This window comes from Acomys minous, assembly GCF_964271855.1.
Source record: "Acomys minous genome assembly, chromosome: 8".
NCBI lineage: Eukaryota > Metazoa > Chordata > Mammalia > Rodentia > Muridae > Acomys > Acomys minous.
The window spans coordinates 43,246,361-43,271,018 of NC_140489.1; the positions used below are offsets into that span (position 1 = coordinate 43,246,361).

Below are 24,658 nucleotides of genomic sequence, written 5' to 3' on the forward strand. Positions count from 1 at the left end.
CTACATCCTTACCCCTCACCGCTGCGTGTTGATTGTCTTAATTCTAATGACCCCGCCCACAGGATCCTTGGTGTGGTTGCTGATAATTCCTGACCAGCTGAATCGTATCCAGCAGATGATGGGGTTTTGACATTGCTTGGGATCCTAACCCAGCTGGAGAAATAAGGTGACTCTCAGTAGTGGGGCGAGGGTGCCATCCCCTCAAAGATGTGTCTGTGCCCAATCTAGATGCTGTGGATACTATCTTATTCAGAAAAAGTCTGCAGACATACATCATTAAGGATCTTAAGATGAGAGCGCCCTGGCTTCCCCAGGTGGGTCTTTGCTGTAATGACAAACAACATTACAATACAGGAGGAAAGGGAAAGCAGAGACTGAAGAGATGTGGTCACAAGGCAAGGAAGCCAGTTTGCTGACAGCCACCAAAGGCTAGAAGTGACACTGGAGGGTTTTCTCCTTAAGTCCCAGAAAGGGTTGACTTCAGACTTCTGGCCCTCAGAGCTCTGAGAAAATACAGTTCTGTTGCTTTAAGCAGACCAGTTCAAGCTGGTTTGTTCCCACAGTCCCAGGGACCCTCTCATGAACCACTCTTTACAATTGTTCACAGTGCAGTCAGGGGACAGCACTAGCTGAGAATCTGAACCCCCATGTCACTCTATAAACACTTTGCTGTCACCCCCTAGCCTTCAGCAGTGTTTTTTGTTTCTGCGGGTCCACCTGAGGTACACAAGTGAAGCTCGCTGCAGCTGCGCTAGTGTCTACCCCTCCTGACAAGAGTTCCTCTAGCGCAGAACTGAGCTGGGACTTCATAGGAATAAAAACCCTCGTGGAATCACTGAGAAGAAAATAAAACCCAGAAAAGAAACTATTTTGAGGCTGCCACATGCCATTAGATTCCCCAGAACTCACCTCTGGTGGCAACGTTTTGCTGCCTGCTGGGTGTCACGAGGTACGTGCCTTATTCTTGATCTTCTCTCCTGGAAACAGCATGGTTCAGCAATGCCAACTCATTTCTCCTTCCTGACACAGCTCAGTAGCTTAGACTACTTTGCCTGCACATATCCCGTTCCCCTTTACTCGGACTCTGCCACAGTCAGCTGTCCTGTGGATTCCTCTTCATTGTTTGAGGCCGAGTTCATACCCCATTTACTTCCACTCAGAGTTAGATTATGGCTTCACTTTTGCAATGACCTTACTTTTTATGAGATACAAAGTCTTGCTTTATGCAATGCACACTACATTATAAATCTTTATGTATCCATTTCTTTGAAGGTCATGTTATTTTAAACACATCTTAATGTTCTTGGTGCCTTGGCCATAGGTCAATGCCAGTCGATTGAATTATATTGGATTGGATTTGTGTTCTGGAATTGATGACCATATTTAAGAGCTGTGGTTTCTTTTCCGAGGATGCTGCCATGAGGCGGCCATATTGGATTCCACGGAACAGATTTGAGAACGGAGGACACGATTGTCTGCTTTATCCAGAGCCAGGGCTGAAAGGGAGTATTTTCTCCCTACAAGGAGAAACGAAGGCAGCTTTTCGAGTGAGTCAGGAAAATTCTGACTGGTTGTTCATCATACAGATTTATTCTGGGCCCCAGCCCTTGTATGTTGTCATCTCTCTGTGTCCCCTCAGTGTCGCTTTCCAAGGACTACTGAGATGTCCTGTTTTTTCCTAGTGACAGAGAAGAGCACTGTGGCTCAGGGTTCCCCTGGGAGGTTGGAATAAAAATAACACAACAGCATCACGTTCACTAGTCCTCTACAAGGCATGAAGGAGGCCTCTTGGTAAAAAGCAGCGTCTCCATCTTTGTCCTGAAGCTAGGACTCTGCCTGGGCTATTTTGGGCCTTGTTTCCAGTTGCCTCTGGCCAGTGACAGCATTTCACACTCAGCTGCCACGTCTCATTACGGCCCCCACTGCTCCCTGTCTCAGAAAAAGGCCTCTCTCCGGCTGATGAACTCAACACTTCGGAAACAGGCTGGTGCAAGGGGCCTGTCTCGCTCTGCCTAGGAGGCACTCCAGGCAATGCGGTGTGTTTGTGTTTGCAGCCGGGGACTCCTTTTGGCCTTCCGGAGAGCTATTTCCTACCTTAGCTACAAAGATAGAGATTTGATTTCTTCCTCAGGAAGTTGCAGTCTGCAATGTATTCAGATAAATGTGAATGTAGCCAGCTTTTCGTATTGGGTCGGTCCTGAGACACGGAACCACGTAGAAACACGGAGAGCTCTCGCTACACGCTGCCTTCCAGAAGGGCCCCTCCAGAGGGGAATCCCAATAGGATGTTGGAAGAGAGGGGCTTATGGCAGCCTGTATTTCCCCCAGATTTCCTCTCTATGGGGTCACCACCCGCTGCCTTTATTCTTTGGTGTAAAACCCCGGCTCTTGCAGATTAGAATCCGAGCTCCCCAGTTCCACATCCCAGCCATGTTGTACTTTAGCGGCACTCCTTTTAACTTCTCAAACCTAGGACCAGTTAGCTACTCCACTGCGGATACAGACCTCAGGTCTCTGCCGTCTTCCCAACGTTCTACCGCAGCCTGCGTACACCTGCGCAAACAGCACCTTGTAAATCTTCATTATCCGAAGTTGTTCTCTGTTTGCTGTTAGGCTCCTACTGATAGCTCACCTGCACTGCAGGGACACTGAGCCTGCAGTTAACAAGGATCTATAGAGTTTTCAGTGCATTGTTTGGGTTCAATGACTATAGACTCACCCAGAATTTTAATGAAAAGAAGACAGATTGGAAGGATGGAGGAGAGAGTTCAAACATAGACGAAGTACGAGAAAGGGCAAGTGGTCCCTCTGAGAACTAGAACGACTTCGTTTCTCATCCGAGGAGGTGTTGCAATTTCTTGCCAGGAGCATCTGTTCCATTTTCTCCATGGAGCATCCTCTTTTGTTCTTTCGATCCCTCTTTCTCACATCTCTCCTCATAATGTAAACTTGCGCACGATTCTTGGCTTTGAAAGATAATGACTTCAGTCTTCACCTCTCACCTGGCAGTTTCTCTTGCTAATGAAGTAGAAATTATTGAAGTATAAAGCAATTAATAATTGAACTAACACGAGTGTAGTCACTAATGAGCAGATGAAAGCAAACTCAAGTCTCATATGGAAAACAGAGCACACAAGAGTGTTTGTCAGGGATGGAAAGATGAATCGCTTAAGACACACACACCTACCCATCTCTACAGAATCACAAATGCTGATTGGTCTAATAAAGTTTCTGCTGCTCTGATAAAACACCACAATCAAAAGCAACTTGGGAAGGAAAGGGTTGTTATTGGACTTGCCGGATGCACCCCATCACCAGGAGAAGCCATGGCAGAAACTCAGACAGGAATCTGGAGACAGAAACAGAAGCAGACTACATAAGTATGCTGCTAACTGGCTCAGTCCTCGAGGCTTGCTCAGTTGGTTTTCTTTTTCTTTTTTCTTTTTAAAAATAACTTATTTATTTTTATTTCATGTGCATTTTTCCTGAATGTATGTCTATGTGAGGGTATAGGATCCCCTGGAACTGAAGTTACAGATAGTTCTGAGCTGCCATGTAGGTGCTGGGAATTGAACCTGGGTCCCTTGGGTCCAGTGCTCAAGCGCTGAGTCATCTTTTCAGCCCCCTCAGCCTGCTTTCTTAGACCACACAGGACCACCTGCCCAGGGGCAGCACTACCCCCAATGAGGTGGGACCTCCAATATTATCCATTAATCAAGAAAATCCCCTTGATCTCAGCACTTGGGAGGCAGAGGCAGGCGGATCTCTGTGAGTTCAAGGCTAGCCTGGCCTACAGAATGAGTTCCAGGACAGCCAGGGCTACACAGAGAAACCCTGTTTTCCACCCCACTGGAGAGAGCTAACTCCTGACACACAGGATACTCTGCTCTGTTTACAGACAGGTGCCTAACTTAATGGTTCTCTTAGAGGTCCTACTCAGCAGCTGATTGAATCAGATGCTGAGACTCACAGCCAAGCATTAGGCGCAGCTCGAGAATTCCTGTGGAAGAGTATGGGGGAAGGATGGAAGGATCTGGAAGGGGCAAGAATGCTGCAAGAAGACTAACAGAATCAACTAATCTAGACCCATGGGGGCTCATAGAGATGGAAACACCAACCAAAGAGCATGCATGGACTGGACCTGGGCCCCCTATACATATGTAACCGATGGGCAGTTTGATCATCCTGTGGATCCCCTAGTAAGTTGAGTGGGTGCTGTCCATGACATGGACTCTGTTACCTACTTTTAATCACTTCCCCCTAACAGGGCTGTGTTGCCTGGCCTGAGTGGATGAGGAGGAACTCAGTCTTGATGTGACTTGTAGTGCTTAGGCAGGTTGGTGGTGGGGACTTCCCCTTTCTGAGGATAAGGGCGGGGGGAAGGATGTGGGAGAGGCCAGGAGGAGAGGAGGGAGGAGGTTACTATGGGGATATAAAATGAATATATTTTTAAAAAAAGAAAAAATGGGGAAAAAAGAAAGTCTTGCCTACAGGCATTTTCTCAGTCAATGTTCTTCTTTCTACATAATCATATAAATAATAATAGACATAATAAACATGTGTCTATCTATATATCTATAGTTCTTAGGAATGAGAGTTAAGCCCCATAGGCAATTAAAGAGGACATTACTATTCCTGGAGACAAACTAAGATGAAAACCCAAAGTTTTTCAGTGTAGATCACTCTAGTGACTCTGCATTCGGCTTGAATGGCTTATAAGCTTGGCATATGATGATAATGAATTTGTAGCCAGCCAGGTATGGTAGGACATGCCTATAATTCTAGCATCTTGGAGGTAGAGGTAGAAGAATCAGGAGTTCAAAGCCATCCTGAACTTTATATCTAGTTCTAGACCAGCCTGGATATCAAGAACCCCATCTTAAAAAACAAATGCAAACAAACAAACCAACCAAAGAAACCCAAAGCAGCCTCCATAGGTACTATACAATAGTCACGTCCATTACTTTAGGGGATGCTTTATTACTTAGGGGATGCTTTAAGTAGACTATAAGATGACCCTTTGTGGTGTGCTAGCACCCTGAGCAAAACTACTCATCAAAAAGTCCTCTTCTCACATGAACCTTGTGCATAGGAATGAATTGCAGAAAAGAAGATAGGACCAATATTGGGTTGATTTCAGCCAGGATGATATTTATTGCTAAAAAACCATTTACTCTAATGTCCTTGTTTTCTATGAGCGAGTTGACATAAATGAGAGGCAAGTGACCTTCTCAGTCATTCAGAGAGCTGAGGTATCTTTTTAATCTCAACTGCTCTTTGGTTGGTCAACTCTGAGACTGGCAGTGTTATCAAATCCTGGATGGTCAGGATGGAAGGAAGGACCCTAGAGGTCGGTAAGAGTTAAGGTGCGGTGGCATTTGGATTGAGACCATTAGAAGAAAGAAACAAGTGTCATTAATAAATTAGGCCAGAGCATTGGGTCAGTATGAGACTACTTCTAGAGAAGAGGGCACCACACGTAAGTGGTGAAGGGACACCGCTAGAGTTCCAAAGGAGCCCAGTGTGGCCTACAGGGTGGGAGCCTGGGGCAGGTCTTTGTCTGTTTTATTTGCCAGGTTCTCAGCCTCTAGTCACTAAGCCCTGTACAAGATGGACAATCTGGAGCCTTAGGCTGAGGTTCTTCACATAATTGGGGGGTTAGCGTTCCCTTTGAAGGGAAAGGGGAACCATTTATCTCTCTAATTACAGACCATTAGTGTATTGGACAGCTCTCAGAAGCGCACTTGTCTGTTCAAATTATGGGGTAAAGCTTTTCAGTTTAATACTCCTTTGAGGAACAAAGAATTTATGGTGTCAATTCCACTACTAGCTCTTCTCTGTTTTATTTATTTATTTATTTATTTATTTATTTATTTATTTATTTTTTATCATACACAGATAAGGAATTAAAGTCTTTTTCAGTACAGACCAATTTCCCCATTTGTCATTCTAAAAAACAGAAGCAAACTATATTTTTTTGCTTCCGGGTCATTGAGTGTTAGTATCCGTTGTGATACGGCACCATTGCTAAGGCGTTGTACTGAAGCTTTGCGCCTAAATTGTTGGAAGCCAGGATGAGTGTAAGTCCCATTTGGTTCCACTATTCAGAAGAACAGGATCTTTGCTTCCAGGTAGAGCAAAAGAAGTGTTTCCACCAACAGCTTAATTCTACTTTTTTCAAATGCACCTACAGACTCACAGTCTGTAGAAAGAGCATCAAAGCTCCTTCACGTGATGTTCTTCTTCAGTTAACTGAGAGATAAAGCCACTCCGTCAGTGTACTAGTTACTTTTCTGTTGCTGTGCAAAAGCACCATGACAAAGGCAAATTACAGGAGGAAGCTTTTATTCGAGTTTATGGGATAAGGGTGGCGGGGAGACGAGTTGGCAGGCACAGTAGTTAGAGCAGGAAGCTGCGAGCTCACCTCCTCTGTGCAAAGTGAGAAGCAGAGAGAATAAACTGGAAGTGGTGTGGCATTTTTAAGCTCTCAAAGTGTATTTCCAGTGTTATACTTCCTCCACTTTGCCTAAACTCCCTCAAACAACACCTCCAACTGGGAACCACGTGTTCAAATATCCGAGCCTATGGGAACCATTTCATTCAAATCACCACAGGCAGATGACCAGGTCCTCGGGCTTGGATCCTTCTCTGACTGAGCCATCTCCCTATCCAAGGCAGTAAATTTTTAATAGCTATTCTTTTTTTTTTTTGTAATTGAAAATGCTTTTCCCCCCATATATTGTGTTTTGATTGTGGTTGCCCTCCCTTTTCAGCACCCCACCCTTACAACTTCCCCTCCCTTCCCCTCTCTCTCCAAAACAAAAAATACCAATAAACAAACAAACAAACCAGAATAAAGTAAAGCAAACAAATAAACCAAAAGAAAAAAGAGAGAGAGAATACACACACACACACACACACACACACACACACACACACACACACACACGCACGCACGCGCAACCCATACAGACCCAAAATCAGAAACCATAATAGCTAAGCAAAAGACAAGTAAAAAAGTCCAAACAAAGCAATATGAGACAAAACATCTCCAGAAACACCATTGAGTTCTCTTTGTGTTGTCTACTTACTTGCGGGCATGGGGCCTCCTGTAAGTGTAGTTTAAATACCTAGTGAGACTCCAAAACTTTCCTTTGTGGTTGCTTGTCAATTGGAGTTAGCTTCCAGGTTAGGGATGTGGGCTCATGTCCGGGCCCCCTCTCACGGCTTGGGCTCCATCTGGCTTGGATCTTTCTGTACAGGCCCTGTGCACGCTGCCACGGTCTCTGTAAGTTCATGTGTGTTAGTCCTGTTGGCTTCGGAAGGCTCCATTTCCTTGTTGTCTTCCCTAAAAGGAGGGGTTTGACGAGGCTGTCCCATGTAGCACTGAGCGTTCCAAGGTCTCTTACTCTCTGTACACTGTCCAGTTGTGGGCCTCTTTATTAGTTTCCCATCTACTGGAGGGGGAAGATTCTCTGATGATGGCTGAGTGAGATGCAGATCTATGAGTATAGCCGAATGTTGTTAGGAATAATTTCTTGGTATGCCCTTCTAGCCAAACAATAATATCTGGTTTACCACAAGGACCATGGCCTATCTAGTGCTATGTTCTTGGCTGTGTGAGCAGGGCCAGGCATGGGTTCCTTCTCATGAAGTGGGTGCCTTCAATCCAATCAGATAGTGGTTGGTTACACCCACAGTGTCAGTGTTACTATCGTACCCGTGTATCATATAGATAGGTCACCCCTGTAGATCTTTAATACCTATTCTTAATAACTGATTTTAAAATGGCGTTTCCATAATTGCCACAGAATTACCCGGCATTGTCAAGTTCTGGTCTAGACTCACAGCTAGAGTCAAGAGAGTTCTTTAGGAAACCTTTGCTTAATGTTTATCAGCTGTGAGAGTCTCAAAGCTTTAGGCCACGATGGAAGAGCAATAATTCTTTCTGCCCAACTTAGAATCACTATTCTTCTTTTATTCCTGATTTCCCCAAGACCCTGGTTAGGTTTCTTTAGAGCCCAAAATGGTGCCTCCACCCTTTACAGGGTCACAAAATGCCTTTGAAGAACCAAACATTTGACAGGGGCAATCCAAAGGACACTATTTCCTTATTCTTTGAGTTTCTCTAGTCTCCCTGTGTTGAGATAGCATGACTTTTAGCCACAGTGTGTACATAAGCATATGCCTTTCATGTGATATAAGAAATCCAATTTCTATGATTTGTTTTTCCACTCACATGTAGGGTTTTATTCCTTCCTAATCCTCCTAAGTCTAACACAAAAGGAAACTGCTTCATAGGTGAGTCTGCCAGGAAATACCAAGAGAGAGGGAATCAACCAGCCAGAGAGTTAGGATTTTTTTTTTAATGTAGTTCTGAGTAGGTAATTGTGGTATTTCTGAGTCATTCCACTCCTCTGGGTTTGGCAAAATAGGCGCTAATGTTGTGCTACCCATTTTACCTTAATTTTATAAAATCTAAGTGAAAAACTCCACAAAATCATGATTGTCATCCATGCTATGTGAAGGATCAGGTAGTTTAAGGCAAGAACCCCCCACCCCCCCCACCTCCACCCCCCACCCAGCGGTATGGAAAGTCCTGATGGTAAATACTTTTCCCTTTTGAGAAAACACAAGGTTTGCACTGAGGAACTAAATTGGTAATGATCAACAGTAAGTTATTCTGTTCCATTCATGTTTGCCACATGAGCATTGAACATCAGCTCTTTAATTAGTTCAATATTACAGTTGAGAGGAATCAGAGATGGACATGAGCCCAAGATGCAAGTAATTTGATACCTAAATGGCGGAGCTCTGCGGATGACATACAGTTTTCTAAATAAAGCAAATAACAATGACAACAGCGTGACCCTAATTTGCATTCATGTGTGCTTTCTTGACTGAAAGAGAAAGGAAGGAGGGAGACAGAAGGAATTAATTACACATAACTGTGAAAGTTCTGTGGCAATTTGTTACAATTGTGGTGTGTGTGTGTGTGTGTGTGTGTGTGTGTGTGTGTGTGTGTGTATGTGTGTGTTGTGTTTTTGCAAAACCACAGAATCGGATAAAAAAAAAGAGTTAAGGGCCAGGCATAGTGTTGTAGACATTAATCGTAGCACTATGGAGGCCAGCCTGGTCTACAGAGCAACCTCCAGGACAGCCAGGTTATACAGAGAAATCCTATATTAATCATTCATCAAGAAAACCCTTTTTATAAAGTGGATGTGGTGGTGCACACCCTTAATCCAGTACTTGGGAGGTAGATGCAGGTGAGTCTGAGTTTGAGGCCAATCTGATCCATAGAATGAGTTTCAGGATGGCTAAGACAACACAGAGAAATCCTATCTATAAATAATTTTATTTTAATAAACTTATTAAATTTATAAAAAATTTTATTTTATTTTATTTTGAGCAGCTATTTATTTGGAGCAGCTTTGATTACTTCCTTTTATCAGACAAGGAGCACAACACATCTTTACATATGGTCCAATATGTTTTTATTTTTGTCAAAGCTGTAGCAATTAATTTAGTTCAAGTATGCAGTAAATTTTACCTTTCTAATTTAAAAAAATTGGAAATTTGTTCCTAAGTATGGTAGCTTACGTTAATCATGATGAAATGGGGAAGGTATAAATATGAAATAGACTAGGGAAGGCATTTATATGCACAAATTCTGCTTGATTGCTGTTTAATTTTTTCAATTATTCATGGGCTTGGAGAGATGGTTCGGCAGTGAGCACTGGCTGCTCTTCCAGAGGGTTGGGGTTCAACTCCCAGCACCCACATGGCTGCTCACAACCTTCTGTGACTCTAGTTCCAAGGGATATGAGGCCTTCTTCTGGTCCCCATGGGAATTGCATGCATATGGTGCACACACATATAGACACACATACAAATAAAATCAAAAGAACTAAATCTTTTTTTTTAAAATTCTAATTATTCAAGAGCCTTGAGACTCAACTGTTTTGGTTTGGAGAATAAGGGAAATGTAGGCTCAATTTTATGAACAAATATATTTTATTACAAACTTATTACCTGAGAGTACCTCACTTATAACCTGATTAACTTAAACAGAAAGAAAAGGAGATTAAAGAATACAATAATGAAACCTTAAGGATATCAGTTCTGAGGAGCGATTCTCCTGGTGTAGAGCCTGGAGCCAGTGGAACCCAGAGCCTCAGCCGGAGCCCCGAGCTAAAGCCTTCCCTCAAGTGGTTCTCTCTAGTAGTGTCTCAAAGTGGAGCAATGAACAGCCAAAACTATGCCAAGCCTCCAAAGGTCCTGCCTCCTGTTTTGGGTTCACATTTATATCTCCTCTAAGAATTTGTTCAAAGATGTTTTTCAGCTGGTTAACAACCAATCTCCCCAACACGGTGGTTTGACTTCTAAGGTGATAAACATCACCTGCTCTCTCACAAGTCTTTTTCTCATCCCACATTTGTGTTCTAAACAAAAAACATGTTTATCTCTCCTTCAGGGAAATATTTATGAGGCTGAAATAACTTCTTCGATATTGCATGTCGTAGTGATGTTAAGCAGCAAATTTTAAAAAGCTACATGTTTTTCTGGATACAATGATGAGTAGTTATCACAAAATTAATATCCCAAATTCTTTCCACATAGACCAATGAACGGTCAAAAGCAAATATTGACTGTTCTATTAATTTTTAATCAGTATTATTACAGATTATGCTCAACTTACAGTTCACCTTAGTAAATGAACATTCTTTCCCACAATGTCTTGCTAGAAAACAGGAATATATTTGCATGAAGTAAGTAGCATATTGCCTGGAGAGGAGATGAGCTTGAGTTGAAAAAAAAAACTGAATTGCATTTATGTGACAGCAACTGTGTTGTGGAATGTGCAGTAATATCAATTAATTTGGGTTCGTATTTCTTCCTGTTCCAACTGAAGTTACTCTTAGGTAGAAATTGTGGTTCACTAGGATACCCGCTTCATCAACACTATATACAACCAAAATACAGGTGCCGCTTTATGGTTTATAACACGGAGAGGCAGGCAGCCAAAACTTGGTGAAATCCTGCATCAAGGCTACACTGGGATACCTAGACTGGTCTAATAAAAGAAAAAACACATGAACATGACAATAAAACACGTACCATCCCCATGAAAGGGAATTCTTTCAGAGACTGCAGGCAGATCTCAGACTAGCCAGTTGGGGCTCACACAGCACCTCCACCATATCTTGTCCCTGTTGCCTTCCTTGTGTGCCTTTTGCACAGTGGCCAGTTGCATCCCTGTCCTCATGTCTACACTGCAGGCAGAAGGCAGAAGGAATCAGAGAGGAGCTGCCTCCCTGGAACCCAAGGAAACTCCCCAGCAAGTGCCACCCAGAAGTATTAGTCAGAACTTAGTTATGGGAGCACATCTACCTGACAGGGAGTGTCACCATCTAGCTGGGGACGCGGACACCTCAGTACCTGAGAGGGACACTGCACTAGGTAATGTTTTCATTCTGGAGGAAGAGTGTCATGTCATGGCTGAGGGCAGAAGCTTGGAGACAAGTCGCCTAGGTTCAGAGTCTGTCTCTGTGCACACTGCCTTTGAACCGGAGTCAGAACTCGGTCCAGTGACTCTATTTACTAAGCAGAGGTGATGAGGACCCCAACCTCTAATGCTACTGATTGGAAATCTCTAAGTTGCTTGATGCCAAGACAGATAGTTAGCTATCAGTGGGGTTTAAATGCCCGTTTCTTTTTTCATTGTTTACCTTTTTAAAACTTTTTTTACTGAATTTCTTTTATATAATACATTTGATCATGTTTGCCTCTCCCCCAATCCCTCCCTGTTTCTCTACACCTCCATACCCACCCAACTGTTCCCTCTCCACCACCACCACCCTCCCCCCCCCCCCCCCCCCCGTCATACCTGGTATCTCTCATGTGCTCGCTTAGTTGAGTTTTCCGTAAAGCGAATTCCAAGAAAAAGATGGGTGTTGTTTGCCATCAAACACAGATAATCTCTCCGTCTCCATGATTGCCTTATGGAAATAATACAAACTCATGTCTCAGCTAGTTTGGGGGTGTCAAGGGGAAGAACTGTATTCACCACTTCCTCTCTGCCACTGATGAATTCTCTTCCCAAGTGGGTAGCAAGTGGGCCTTACAGCATCACAGTTTAGAGCAGTGGTTCTCAACCTTCCTAACGAGGCAACCCTTTAATACAGTTCTTCATGCTGTGGTGACCACCCCCAACTATAAAATTATCTCATTGAGACTTCATAACTGTAGTTTTTTCTATTGTATGAATCACAATGGAAACATACGATGTGTAGCATACCTGATACATGGCCCCTGTGTAAAGGTTGAGGGGCTGCGACCCACAGGTTTAGAACCACTGGCTTAGTGCGGCAAGAGAGCTCTAGGGTGGAAAGCGAGATGTGCACATTACAGACTTCAGGCGAGTCATTGTCGGGCCTCTCTTTACCAGAACTGATGGAGGCCACAGAATAGAGTTGGTGCCACAGAAAAGGCTCAGACACAAACATAGACCAAGGATTTTAAGGAAAGTGAGGTCAAAGGGATATAGGAGTACATAAAAAGTGTTCCACCAACACTGTAACCTATGCTCCTTTCATAAGTCTTTCTGACAGCTTGCTTGTGAAGCCAAGCAGCACATTGCTGAGGGCAGCTGTCCAGTGTGTGCTTGCTCTTTCAGCCTAATAGCAGTTAGGCACAGACAGCAGTAAACACACTGTTGACTAGGACATCATGCCACTGGGATTACCAGGTAAGAAAGGTGAGCTACAGGAAAACAAGGTGTAGGTACTATTTCAAATATTTAGTTCAAATATCATGTAAAATTTCACTTCCAAGGAGACAGTTATTAATTCTTTCAGTATATATATGACTCCCAAATTATATAGGTTGTGTGTTCATTTTTAAATGTCTACATTGTTTATCTGAAGTTCACCTTAAGGATATGCATACACACACACACACACACACACACACACACACACACACAAGAAAGGGGTTGGGAACTTAGTTCAGTGGTAGGACACTTTCCTAGCAAGCTCAAGGCCCTAGGGTTACTCCCCAACTCCAAAAAAAATATCACTAACTACTTTATTTCTATTATGACATTTTGTCTGGTGAAGTTTTTAATTCGTAAGTTGGGTAATTTAGAAGAATTCTTTTCTGCCAAGTTAGAATGGCTGAGTGACATCTGCAGCTATGTGGCCTTCGCAGACCATGGTGAGGAATGAGAGAATTTTGCATAGCCTGGGACTCTTCTGCCTTTCGTTGACTAGAACAAGTCAGATAGCTGTTTTCAAGGAGACTAAACCGAAGCGTCTTCTTCATCCACATAGGGAAGATGACCCGAGCTGATGGGGGCTGGGGGTGTTTTTCTCATAGTGCCCTGAAGAAGGGAAACTTGAAAGCTGGATCTTGACCAGAGAGATTACCAGAGGCAATAGGGAGGGGCCTCTTCAGCAGAGGACTCCATAACTTGTAATACGTCATTGAAAAATGCTGGAAGTTACACAAATATAAGTAGCCCTTTGTATTGATCAAAAATTTGTGACTATAAGACAAGATGGCTTAACCAGCCCTCAAAGATGTTGAGAGGACTGGATGGATAGCTCAGTCTGTAAAGCGCTTGCTGCGGACATGCGAGGAACTCAGTTCAACCTCCCAGGACCCATATAAAGAAGCCTGGAGTGGTGGCACTCGCTTGAAATTCCAGAGCTAGGAAGGCAGAGACAGGTGAATCCTGAGGTTTTCTGGTACACCTGTGAACCCCAGGTCCCAGAGAGAAAGCTTCTTTCAAAGAACAAGATGGATCAGTTCTAGGGAATAATCCCAGAGGTTTTGACCTCACCTAGATGTGCACGCTCACACAGACACACAGACACACAGACACACACATGCACACAGACACACATGTGCTCAGGCACACACTACAAGGAACAAATGACAGACTGAAGATATTTTGTAACTTGAGAGTTCCTGCTCAAATTTACTCATTTAGGATTGTTTACCTAATTGTAGAAGGATATGGTTCTCACATGTCCATGTCCGAACTGTTAAGGATTAGCCATTAGCCATTGTAAATTGTTCTGTGAACATCACCATGGGCTTTAAACTATCCTTTAGGTAATAGAAGGGCACAGAGCTGTTGTAATCTGCCATATTCTGCTCCAACCTAGAGCAACTGGTAAGTGGTTTACGACACTTCCATGAGGTGCTCTAGCTCGGCCTCATTCTGAATTTGAGAAATAAAGAAATAAAGAAGTTACTGACCTAGTGTTGTAAAGTAAATGGTGGTAGTAATATGTTTTCTGAATAGTGCATGCATGTGTGTGTGTGTGTGTGTGTGTGTGTGTGTGTGCGCGCGCGCGCGCGCACACACACACACACACTCATTACAGTTTCTCATGACATTCACTATACCAGTGACTTTGGATTTTGTAATTTGTTTTTGAAATAATAACTTGCTGTGTAATCTAAGCCAAACATTTGAGTTGGCTGCCTCAACGTCCTGAGTGGTAGAATTCCCTTACTGGCGTGTTCAGGCACTTACAGGTCTCCTTCTGGTTTTACCTCCACTGATGCACTTTTGTTGTTAGTTCCCCCAAGGGAGCTTTTAAAGTCAGCTTGAGGGAGGCGGGGTGTCTTAGCGCATAAGTACGTTAGTGTTTTGCTTCCAGAGATGGAGAGTTTTATGTTGAAACTGAACAGGAGAGAAAGAGAGTGGAAACACAAGAAGTAACATTTTGCAGTTGATCTTCTGGACTGTTTTCCCACAGCTGAGGCCTTTTTGTGTCCTCAGGTGAAACGAAAAGACGAATAGAGCGAACAAAGGTGAGAGCCGAGGGTGGTACGGTAAGAACCTTAAGGCTTCTAGCATCCTCCGAGACATCTGTGCGCCTCCCGGCAGGAATCAAACACAATGGACCCTGTGCAGCTGAGTGAGTGTCACAAAGGAATAGCATAAAGGAGCGAGGGTAGGATGGAGGAAAACTAAGACGGCATGGGGCAGCTCCATTTGCTGGCAACACAACCGAGCCATCACCACTCAGCTGATCTCCAGACCTAAAAGGCAGCAGGAACCAGAGATGACAGAAACCCAGAGCAGTTCCAGATGGGAAGTCCCATTGGGTGGGGGAAATGCAGCCACTAGAAAGCAACTGCTCTTTGCTTCCTCCTCAGTTTTCCTTTGCTGATGACACTTATCAGTCAAGCCAACCAGGAACCTCCAACAGCAAGCGACCTATGGGGTCTTCCAGAGCAGGGTGGAAAAAGATGGAGAACAGGTCTGAGTCAAAGAAATGAAGAAGACCCAGCACAACACATACTGTGATGAAAGATTATCATGGCTTAAAAACAGTGGAATCTGCTCTGCTCTTGTTATGTTAAATACAACGTGTACACGCAATCTAACAGTTACAAGTGCTATTTGTAACCAGATCTTAGGTGAAAAGCATGATTGAAGCCATCCTATAAAATTTCTGGATCCATCTTTTAAGAACTATGTTTTTATATATGTCCCTTAAAGAAGCCAGAACCACATGAAAAACATTAGTATATTCATGAAAGGCTATAATTAATCTTGGACAAGCTATAGGCTTTGAAATGCCTTGTTGAAAGGCCAAATTTTCTGTCTTTTTTTGTTTTCTGGGAGGAAAGTTACCCAACAGGCAAGACCAAAGATGTTATCCTGGATTAATAGATATCTGGGTAGTATGAGTCACCAGCATCTAGAAAGTGCCTCATCACTGGACCCTAAGATGGCATATCAAATGATCAGAAATTCATTTCCATGCTGCAATGAGTTAATATTTATTGCCTCATCTTTTTAAAACTGAAAACGTTTGAGAGTTAGAACATCACTCATTCATTTAATTCTTCCACCTGGAAGCATTTATTGTTACTATCTGTTAGGAGTTTGCAAGGCACCAGAGTAAAAACACAAACATGAATCTTTGTCCTCAAGGTGTTCAGAGTTTAATGGAGATTGGAAAACGTACTCTAGGAGGCCGGAACTGGTTTATGGAGCACTTTGGAAGAAGAATACATGAGACACACTACGTGGGAATATCTAACAGTCTTGGAAAATGAGAAAGGAGGAAGGTGGCAAGGATCAAGAAAGACTGTCCATGGTTGAAGTAATATCTGAACTGAAGAGAAAATACAAGTGGGCCAGGCAGACATAGTGGAGGCGCTCAGAGAAAGCAGACTTTGCAGGTCAATGAGGCCCTTCATCATTTGACCCCAGAGGATACTGGGCTATGAAAAGTCTAGGAGCTCCAGCCATAGAGAGACTTGAACTATAGCCTAGGAAGTCAACGAAGGATTAGGTAAAGGGAGGCTTTCTAAGATTTGTGCTATGGAAATTGGGATCGGAGGAGTGTGCAGGATTCAAAGAAGGAGGCAAGACTAGTAAATAAATCCACTGAAAGAGCTCCATGACATCTCTAAGAAGAGATGGAAAGTGTGAGCTAGTAAGGGGCAGAGAGAACAGACAGGCAGAGGGATTCTGAAAAGTAAGGAGGTTAAGGAGTGTGGTCTTCTTATGTGTTGAAAGCTGGAAGAGGGGATACAGTTTATACTATAAACAACTGAAGAGAAAGAGGTACAATGTTGCCCCTGTTTTTGTCTTCAGGACTGGGCAGAGCTTCTAGGCCCAGTTGAAATAAAGAAGATAGCAGAGAGCACTCTTTTGCTCAGGGGGATGCCTGGGTTTTGTTTCAGCATACTGAGAAGGCGTCTGTGGGAGCAGACTGAGCGATTGGCCAGACCATGGGTGGTGACTGAAGTAATGGGCTGACAAGGCCTTCCGCAGGAAGTGTGTGATGGAGCAAGCAGAGAGCTGGTCTTTTCACCAGTGTTTATCAGACATTGGAATAAAAACACATGAAGGCCGATGAACACTGAGATGAGGGATCTTAAAGAATCAAGGTCTACAATATCAAGAATACAGAAGTCAGAACATATTAGCTAGGATGCTGTTGGCTGCATGTACCGGAATAAAGTGGAAGCGGACGCACGCAAAATGACTTATCGAGGAGTCTGATGAAGTTTGCATCAGGAAACATCCCAAGCAGAAATTAAGGAGAGTTGGGACATTAAGACTTTTCTCCTGTGATTTCCCCAGGGGAGGCCGTCAGATTGTTCCTGAAGTATCACTGACAAGGCTCTTTTCTATTCCCACATCAGTGGCTGAGGGTGGAAGCGATCATGGCCGAGGTAGCTGGCGTGGATTAATCATGACAAATCCTGTGGTCTGGACAAATAAAACAGGAGTCCTGTCATCAAGAAGGATGTGACAACAGCCACCTCAACGCCCCTCTCCTGTCGGAGTCTAGTAAGTGCAAGGCTGGAGAGTACTCATCGGGTTTGGGACAGAGGGACTTCTTTCCAACTAAATGTGAGTATGTGGTATCAACCCTCCATTGGAAAGAGTTTCTGTTGAGTGGAGGGAAGGTGAATATTTGCTCTGAGGGGCCAAGAAACCAGCAAGCAAGCTAGAAGAAGTTCAAACTCAGAAGACAGACTTTACTCAATTCATCATTTTGGGGGGAAAAAAAAACCAACCCAAACAAACCCTCTTTGAGTCAATAATTTTGGAGGATGACTTTGTCCAATTCGAATTTTCATTGTTAGCCTTGGCTACAGACTGTAATTTTTAGAGGTCTGAGTCAGCGGTAAGAGAGAGGAGGCTGATTTGAAGTGTAAATAAAGCCTTCCTATTCCAACTGTGTACAGTTGGGGGAGAAATGTGATCAAAAGGTTTCTACAAAGCTCTTCAATTGCATTTGCTGGAAGGGATTCAATTTTTGAACTCCTTCCAGGATTTTTAAAAATGAGAGATTATATATTTCATCAAAAAAATAAGGATAAGGTGGAGAGAGGGTGAAATGTCTAATTGAATAAAAGCATAGGTTTTCTACTAAAGCCACCCACTGTAGATTTTCACTGGCGTTTAAGAACAGCCTCCTGTATGTGGCTCTGAATACATCTTTTCTCATCTGCCTGTTGCTGGGTGGAGTGGCCTAGCCTTCCGGAGCAATCGGCTTGAGGACAGCTGTAATCAGCTCATCTCCTGCCTGATGAATTGTCTCATATGCTGTTCTGGTTACGAGAATCTCAGCCCTTGAGTTTAAGGAAATATAAAGCAGTAGGAGAAAGGTTGTGACTTGCAGATGAAAAGCCCCGATCAGAGTCATCTGAAGGCAACCATGACCTCCTTCCGGGTTGCGAAGCACTGATTCGAAGCATGCATTTTCGGGAAAGAATCTTAAGTACAGAGAAGCTAAATACAGGGTAATTCTGTCTGACTCTATCTGGCTGGCGCCTTTTTTGAGCTGCTTTACCCAATTTGGAACAGAATTCCCTCTGGGCTTTACCAATTTAGAAGCAGAGTATCAGCGATGAAGGATTTCAGCAATCCTCTGATTCATATGAGAAAACAGAGATCTGCTAATCCCTGTTGGATACCCAGCCTTGGCCTCGCTCTACTCGAACTGCGTGATTTTGCTTGCACAATATCTTAGTAATTAAAAGAAAACCCTAAACAGAAATAATCCCCAAACCCTTTGTATCTAGAGTGTTGTCAACACTCCCTTTATTTTCAAGAACTTAAAATAGCTTAAAGCCTTGGGTTGACCTTGCAGCTTTTCTAGACAGCGATAAGCTGCAAGCTCAGAAAATCTTTCTGTGTATGGGACTGCCAAAGGGAGGTTAGGTTGTGACTTGTTTATTTTGTGGCTTGAATCTGAAATGTCCCCTACAGGCTCCTGTGTTTGAACACTTGGTCCCCATCTGGTGGCTCTGTTTTGAAAAGCCAAGGACTCATTAAGAGGTGGGGCCTTGCTGGGGGTAGGGAGAGGGGCGGGGAGTAAGTCTCTAGGGGAGGGTCTTGAGGTTTGGTAGCCACCCCCCTCTTCCTGTCCACTGCCTCCTGACTGCAATGTGACTCCATCATTGCCTGTGCATACCTTGTAATCTGGAATACACTTCCTCTCTTAACTGGCTTCTTATAAGATATTTGATGATAGAAAGGAAACAAATAACATAACTAATTTATCCAATCCATCAACTTTCACTTTCTTACAATAAGAGGGCAAGTTAGGCATCGTGCCTGTGAGCACTCTCAGGCTCAAGCAGCAGGCACCGACCTGGCTAATCCAAGAAGCAAATAAAATATAATCGAAAGATACCAGATTGTTCTTAAACTCTCCAGAAGAGGTAGGATCAACATTAGAGCCTACATAAATAAAGAGTAATGAAAACCCTGCCATACAATTAGTTTTATGAGTGCATAATGTCACTGTTGCTGGATGGCAGGGCACTCTGGATGGCTCTCCTAGCATGGCCAGCACTAGGTGTAGTCCCACTCTCATCAGCATTTATCACTCGCAACGATTTGTTCTGTATCCTCTTTGTAGCTCTAAATTCCAGTTGCCAGCCTTGGGAAAATGCATTTGTTAGAGTTTTTATACAGCCACTGTTCTAGCAGGGAAGGAAGCAAGAACAGAGAACGTGTGTCTGGAATAGTCCTGGTTTTCACAGTAGAAGGGTTCACTAGGGTGAGCAGCTAGGATGAGTAGACAGCCAAGAAAGACAAGTGTTGACTATAGACCTCACTTAATATTTTTACTACTCAAAAGAGTAATACACACACACACACACACACACACACACACACACACACACACACATCTCAAGTGTTCCTCTCCCCAGACTCCCAGCCAGCCAAGGTAGAACATTTACTGTCATCAGTATTAACTGTCCCTTCTTGTAGGACGATTTTATTCTAGCACCCTTTATAACAGGTTTGCCTAAGTGATTGGTAGAGGTCGATGATAGGTGGCCACATTACTGCTGGGCAGTTAGAAACAACTTCGTGCTCAGTTTTGTTTTCTTTCCTTACACTAATGAAAAGAAGTAGCCAGAACTCAGAAGGCAAAGGAGAGTAAATCTGGGATAGCCATTATTTTTCGCCTTTCCCTTCCAGGATGCCATGGGCTGGATGTACTCTCCATCAAAGACCTCCAGTTCTTGCTCAGTGGTACATACTCTTATCTTCTGGTCACTGATGTTGGTTATCCTCATCTTTGTAAATAGCCCACCTTTCAACTTCTCCTTTGCCACTTAGGTGAGTATGTTGTCTGTTTCTTGTCAGGACCCTAACACACAGAGCCAAGGGAAAGTATCATAACAGCAGACCCTTCCCCCAGCCAGCAATACTCATGAAGCATAGACACTGGGATTTGGGGGTTGCTGGTTACTACAGCAAAGCCTTGACCCTTCTGACTGATAGGTTAGAAGGTCATTCTAGCTTCTTACAATGCAGTTATTTTTAAGCCAGCAAATGATGTTCGCCTTAGTGACTTTTCCTGTTGTTACGATAGAAAACCCTGATGACATCACCGTAGTGGAAGAGGGCTTTATTTTGGGCTCACAGCTCTAGGTTATGGCCCATCCTTGTGGAGGCGTCACAGTGGCAGAGCCCGCGCAGCCGGTCACACTGCATCCACAGCCAAGAAGCTGAGAACAGTGAATGCTCATCATGCTCAGCTCAGTTCCTCCTTTCTCTACAGCTCATGACCTCAGCTCGGAGGATAGTGCCACCCACAGTGGATGGGTCTTCTGACCTTAATTAGCCTAATCAAGAACAGGAATGCCCAGAGAGGCTCGTCACCCAGGAGAGCCCATCTGGCTGACATCTGAGATTAACCAGCCTGGTGCCACAGCATGGAGCTTAACAAAAATATGCACATTCAGGTTCTAGTCCTAGAAAATCCTATTCAGTAAGTCTGAGGTAGGGCGTAGGTTTCTTAAACACCAATAAATTTCAAACTATTGGCTTTATATTTATATTTATTTATTTATCTCTGTGTTTGTGTGTGTGTGTGTGTGTGTGTGTGTGTGTGTGTGTGTGTGTGTGTGTGTGTTTGGAAGTCAGACAATGGCTCTCAAAACTCTGTTCTTTCCTATTCCTTCATATGATCCAGGAACTGAGCATAGGTTGTCAGGCCTGGGGACATGTACCTCCACATACTGAGCCATCTTGCTGGCTCCAAATGATTTTTTTTAAAAGCATTGTCATTATGGTGACTACGCCTTGTGTTGGCTTATCTTTGATCCTGTGCAGTGTGCTGGTGGTTTACAGTTCTCTGGTGAAACAGAACCCGTGGGGTTTATTTCAACAAATTGGCTCATGCAGTCTTGAAGGCTGGCAAGCTCAAAATCAGCAGTCTCAGCTTGAAGGCACCTGCTGTCAGAGTCCCCTTGTACTTGGGAAAGGTCACTGGGGTTCTGGCTTGCTTGCTTGTTTACTTAGGTTTGTTTGTTTGTTTGTTTGTATTACCCTGTGTCTGTATTACTCTGAACATGCCACTCTCCTCTGTTCAAGTTCTGAGGTGAGTGCAGGAGACCCACCCTCATCAGAGCTCACAAACTGATGTGTTAATCTCTTCCAAAAATACCTTTACAGAAACACCCAGAATAATAATTGATCCATGTCTGGCACTATGACTCACCCAAGGTGACACATTGAACCACCATGGAAGGTTGTACGGTTAAACATGAAGCATTAAGTAATTGCTAACTCCGGCAAGAAGGTTAGAAAAATGGCTCAGAGGTCACCAAGCTTGAGAACCTGAGCTCAGTCCCCCCTAAAACCCACATGGTTAAAGGAGAGAACAGAATCCTTCAAATTGTCCTCTGACCTTCACAAGATGTCATGGCATTTAGGTACCCACACACATATTCACAATAAATACATAAACACTAAAAATATTAGAAAAAAACTTATCTATATCTGTTAAACTATCTATGTCTTAGCAGTAGCTATATATCTGTTGCTATCAGCGAATGGAGACATTTACTAAAACTTCATGTGGGTGTGAATTCATCATGTAGGTATAATTTCCCATAAAATGGATGTTTTGTTGCATGTTTGTCTGTGCACCATGCATGTGCCTAGTGTCTATAGAGGCCAGAGGAGGGTGTTGGACCCTCTGGAACCTGAGTTACAGATGTTTTCAAGCTGCATGTGGATCCTGAGAACTGAACCTGGGTCCCCTGGAAGAACAGCCAGTGCTCATAACCATTGAGCCTACCCCACCCCAAACTCCTTGTCTTTGGCTTTCTCATCTATACTATGCTTTCTTTAGTATGACAATTAAATTGGAAATTGTATATGGTCCCTGATGCGTATTAGACATTCCATAGAGTCCATAGAGTCATTATTAAATGCACACCTTCCAAAAAGACAGAGTGGAAATGTTCGTGTCAGCATTTAATCACGGAAAGACGACTGTAGTCTTCTCAACTAAAATAAAACTTTCTGAGACAGGATCTCACTATGTTGGCTTGTCTCTCTGAGAACTCACAGACTTCTATATGCCTCTGCTTCCAAGTGTAATGCTCAGAATAAAGGCGTGTTCCACCATATCCATATTCTGCGTGTGTGTGTGTGTGTGTGTGTGTGTTTGTGTGTGTGTGTGTGTATGGAGAGAGGGGGGGTATTAGAGGCTGGGGAGATGGCTCATTTGGTAAAGTGCTTGCTGGACAACTATGAAGATCTGAGTTCGGCTGTCCAGCACACCTGTAAAGCTGGGCGCTATGACATATGCCTGTAACTTCATTGCTACGTGGTGCTGGGATAAGCAGATTCTTGGACTTCAGTGACCAGCAAGTCTAGCCAGTCAGTGAGCCACAGGTTCAATGAGAGATCTTGTCTCAAAAAAACAAAGTGGGGATCCACTGAGGAAGACATCAGACAGACAACAATCTTTGACCTACACACAAACACACACACACACACACACACACACACACACACACACACACACGAGAGAGAGAGAGAGAGAGAGAGAGAGAGAGAGAGAGAGAGAGAGAGAGAGAGAGAGAGAGAGAGAGAGAGGGCGAGGGAGGGAGGGAGGGAAAGATTTATCACACTACTCAAATTAATTAACAATTAAAGCTGAGAAATGATTGCGGAACAGCTCATCCCTTCCAGACTTTCTTCTGACATACATCTGCCGGCAAGAGTTCCTGAAAGTGACACAGAGTAAGGGGAGTGGCTGGGTGGGGGTGGGGGACAAAAGAATAGCACAGATGTATCAGCCTCACAAATCTCCTTTGTGGGAAGGGGTTCTGATTCAGAATCATTGCACAGATTTATTGGCAAAGAGCCCGTCTCTCCTTTAACCAGTGTGATGACTCATGCTTAATCTTAATAAGAAAAAAGAGACAGGAAGTGGGAGCCTCGGGCTGGAAGGCGGACTCTATACACACCGCCTTTCACCTACCAGAAGTCACATCTGTGGTGTACCATAGAAATCCGAGGCTCTTCTCATTTGTAGAGCAAACCAACTCTACTGAACCAGGGGTATAGTCTGTAGGGGGTAGAGTCTGTTGAGCATAAGAAAGCATCAGGGAGATAAGTGACAGCCTTGTCCCTTTCATAGGCAGAGGTGGCCAGAGCCAGCCATGTGTGTTCTGACCCCCAGTTCACATTCTTGACCTTTGCCTCATGGTTTCTTTTTCTTTTATTTTTTTTGGTAATATTTCTGAGAGACAGCAACAAGTCAAAAATCATTAATTCTTTGTGGTCACAAACTTCTTTGTTAAATTGGTTTTGCCTGACACCACTTAAAAGATGGTGACTCTAAAATGGGTCTCCTGTGTGTGTTTGCGTATCCACAGGTGTGTGTGTGTGTGTGTGTGTGTGTGTGTGTGTGTGTGTGTGTGTGTAGTACACACCTGGGCATGCACAGGAAGAGGGCAGAGGTTGCCTTCAGGAAACCTCCTCTATGGTTCTTTATGTTGTGCTTTGAGGCAAGGCCTCTCACTGAACCTGGATCTCTCTCTTCCAATTAGGCTGCCTGACTAGTGAGTCCTCCTGCGTCGCCCCCACCCCACCCCTGTCTTAACCTGGGCTTCTGGATATGTATCACCACACCCAGCTTTTATGTGAGTCCTGGAGATGCAGACTCAGGTCTCCATGTTTGGACAGTGAGCACTTTACTTGCTCAGCCCCTAAGTCAGTATTGAAATATCTTAGGGATGTTTTTTTTCACACTCCCTACAGTACTCTGCAGCAACCCTGAGGATGTTCACTCTGCGTGCAATCCCTGGCCTCCGGCTTCTTGTTTTGCTCTGCTGATTGCTAAAGTCCTGGGTACCACGAGGTTCTGGTGGGCTTTGAATCTTTTGAGTGCCTGGGAATCTTTGCCAGGTGTTGCAACCACCGAAAGGACTTTTCAGTAGTATTTCAATTTCATTTCTCCCCTTATTCTTAAATATAAAAACACAAAACAATGATCACAGGAACTTACTGCAAGAGAATGTCAGTTGGGTGGAAACACAACTATGCAATATTCTATCATTTCTAAGAAGGTAACTTTTTTTTAAGCAACCTTATTTACAAGCATCAACATTTGAAGTTTGCTCTTATGTTCAGGGTCTTCCTTCCTTTTCCCTTCCCTTGCCATCTCTTTACATCTCCAAAGATAATGTGCCACAAGAAAACAAAACAGAACAAAACAAAAATAAAAAACCCAGGCTGGATAAACCAAACAAGAAGGCCAAGAAATCAAGATACCTAGTTGTTATCATTTACATGGTCTCTTATTTATGCTGTAGCTGTGATGGGTTTTGGGGTTGGGGGGACGGCAGT

The 24,658-nt window shown here is 43.7% G+C and overlaps 1 long non-coding RNA gene across 2 annotated transcripts; it reads left to right on the forward strand.

The window, feature by feature from the left end:
- Positions 1-733: 733 nt before the first annotated feature.
- Positions 734-20,649, forward strand: LOC311602913. 2 transcript variants are annotated; one of them, XR_014780895.1, is made up of 3 exons: positions 734-949; positions 19,985-20,125; positions 20,571-20,649. It is a non-coding gene; the product is annotated as an uncharacterized lncRNA (long non-coding RNA). The 2 variants fall into 2 exon arrangements; XR_014780896.1 differs by lacking the exon at positions 734-949 and adding an exon at positions 17,194-17,332.
- The last annotated feature ends 4,009 nt before the right edge of the window (positions 20,650-24,658 follow it).